This window comes from Echinops telfairi, unplaced genomic scaffold (genome assembly GCF_000313985.2).
Source record: "Echinops telfairi isolate 266 unplaced genomic scaffold, ASM31398v2 ScPeMD7_31;HRSCAF=116, whole genome shotgun sequence".
In the NCBI taxonomy this organism is placed as follows: Eukaryota; Metazoa; Chordata; class Mammalia; order Afrosoricida; family Tenrecidae; genus Echinops; species Echinops telfairi.
Genome location: NW_022103928.1, coordinates 61,289,959 through 61,292,488, shown reverse-complemented (window position 1 = coordinate 61,292,488; position 2,530 = coordinate 61,289,959). Strand labels below are relative to the sequence as shown.

The window sequence follows — 2,530 nt, the reverse complement described above, 5'->3', positions numbered from 1 at the left end:
ATGACCCACATGCCCTTCAGCAGGTGAACAGTTAAATAGACGGATGACCCACATGCCCTTCAGCAGGTGAATGGTTAAATAAACGGCAGTCCGTGCGGACCGTGGAGCCATCCTCCAGAGAAGAAGAGTGAGCGAGTATAAAAAGCAACAGTTTGCAGATGCTGAGTGAAGGAGCCGATCCCGGAAGCCCCTGTCCTGTGCGACCGCCTGCCTGTGGCTTGTTGAAGAGGGAGACTGAAGGACAGAGAAGAGATTGGCCGGGCAAGGGCTGGGGTGACAGTGGGGAGGCCTCGCTGGGTGTGTCTATAACAGAAGGAAGCAGGCACATCAGGACAGATGCTTCCCACCTCCGAAGGACGACAATGGAAGACCGTCAGCAGTCCTACATGCCTAGACTTGAGAACGTCAATGAGGTGGACCGATTCCCTGGGACGGAGAAGCAGCCCCCACCCTGGAGTAAGCAACTTGGATGGCGACAGAGCCGGCCCGTGTCTTTATTTTGGTGGGGGTTGTACAGAGGTGGGCACACGATAAGATTGCAGGGACGTGCACACACACACACACACACACACACACACAGGAGTGCATGCAAAGCGAGTGGACATGGGTGAGCACTGGCTGTGTGTTATACCAGTGTCAGCCCCTGGTTTACAGGTGCTCTGGCCAACCCGTGTATTTATTTGCAACAAATCGACCATGGCTTTGAAATAAAAATTAAAATGCGCGTGGCCAACAAGGTACACAATAGACACAGACGTGAACAGGAACCGCGGCATCCGCTGACCTCGTCTGTGGTTGGCTGGGCCCACCTGAGCACCCAGCCCTGGGCCCGCTTGGTGTTCCAGTGCCATTGTACTTCGAAACAGGTAGTGTTTTCTCTGTCGTGCTCACCACGGCGAAGGGCAGAGCCAGGCAGCATACTCAGAGGCCAGGGGCCAGTGGCTGCTAACAGCCAGTCGAACTGGTGGGGAAACAGGGGCTGGAAAGGGAGAAGCCGCACCCCGTAGGCCTCTGTCTTGCCGAAGCCCAAGCCTGTGACACCTGCCCTCGTGCCCCTGCCCTCGTTGGCCCCGCCAGCCAGCAGACAGAGGCAAGGGAACCACGTCATGATGCCTCTCTCTCTCTCTCTACCAGTAGCACACTTGCCTCCTTAATATGGGCTTGGGGCCTGCCGCGGGGGACGAAGCCCCCATTTAAACAAATCTTGATGGGCCTTCCCGTGATTGATCAGCTGGCGGGGAGAAGGAGTGGCCTTGCTCCTCCTCCATTCTGTGCCAGCCATATAGGGGCATTCCACCCACCACCATCCCCCCGTCCCCCAGACACACTTTGGTAACCCGTGCCTCCTCCCTTTTCCAGAGCTGAACCCATCACTCAACTCAGAGCCAGCAAGACATGAACCCCATGTCCCCTGCCCTAAGGCATCGTGTCTAACAGAAGACGCGGAGGGGTGAGTTGAAGACGGGGCTCTTGGCAGGGGATGGGGTGGACTTGGGAGGAGAAGACTGGGGTGGGGGGAGTAGAAATGAGGTGTCGGCTGAGCCACTACATGCACTGGTCAGGTTCAGCAAAGTCTCCACCTCCTTTCTGGACTTGCACAGGGAGCAGGCTGGGTGGGGAGGGGACCTGGGGCAGGAGGCGGGGTGGCTGCCCACAGGGGACAGGCTTCAGTTGTGGGGTTTGCTTGCATTCCAATACCAAGTTAGCAGCCCAATGCCGGAACCCACTGCACCACCAGGAGATGCTCCCCCCCCCCCAGGTGCTCTATGCGTGTGAGTAAGCTAGGACAGCCCTCTCCATGGGCCCCCGACACCCCACAGCCTTCCAGACCCCCCCCCCACCAGGTCTGTCAGCCCTGTCCACAGATGAGAAGACTGAGCCCCTAAAGAGGTCACTTCCCAAGTGGGAGGGTACAAAGCTGGCATGTGGATCCAAGATGCCAGCCCTGCGAATAGGCTGGCTTCCCCGTGCCCTGCACGGCCTGTGGGCAGGGCAGTGAGTGACACTGGCAGGCCTCCGGCTCCTCCACCTGCAGACACACCAGGCGTCCCACTTCACCCAAGTTCTGCTTCTGGCCCAAGCACTTTGGGTCTCACCTGACTGTTTCCCGACACATTACGTAATTGCTCATATTTATTTAATGCCGTCTCTTGAATATTAAATGGTCGATGTACGGAGCAGCGATGCGGGTGTTGAAACCCGGGCACTTTCGACAGGCGTGGGTGTGGCGGGGTTGCAGAGCACCGTCTAGGAGCCGTCACAGGACGGGGGACCATCGCCCTCTCCCCTGCATGGGGTGGGCTGGAAGGTGCCCATGCCCTCGCTGGCAGCCGCGGCGTGGAACTGTCACCCCAGGGCCCAACCTCCTGGTTACGTAACCACAAGGACACATCACCATTCCCCTAAAGGATGCTGGGAGCCAGGCTGGGCCACTCTCCTCCGGTCTGCCCATGTGGGGCAGTCTTCTGTGCCGGCCATCACTGTGGGGCTTCCATTTGCACTCTAACGAGTGACCCATGGGCCCCCTGTG

The 2,530-nt window shown here is 58.6% G+C and overlaps 1 protein-coding gene across 11 annotated transcripts in view; it reads left to right on the top strand.

Annotated features, from left to right (window-relative positions):
* The window catches only part of ATP2B2 (ATPase plasma membrane Ca2+ transporting 2), a 280,408-nt gene that overhangs the window by 79,551 nt on the left and 198,327 nt on the right, over positions 1 to 2,530 (top strand). For 10 of the 11 annotated variants that reach the window (XM_004702241.2, XM_004702240.2, XM_045289964.1 and 7 more), the window contains exon 2: positions 1,360 to 1,450. The exons of the other annotated variant lie outside the window; for it this stretch is intronic. The gene's annotated coding sequence lies outside the window, so the exon portion shown is untranslated. The remainder of the gene's footprint in view (positions 1 to 1,359; positions 1,451 to 2,530) is intronic. 11 annotated transcript variants of the gene reach the window in all.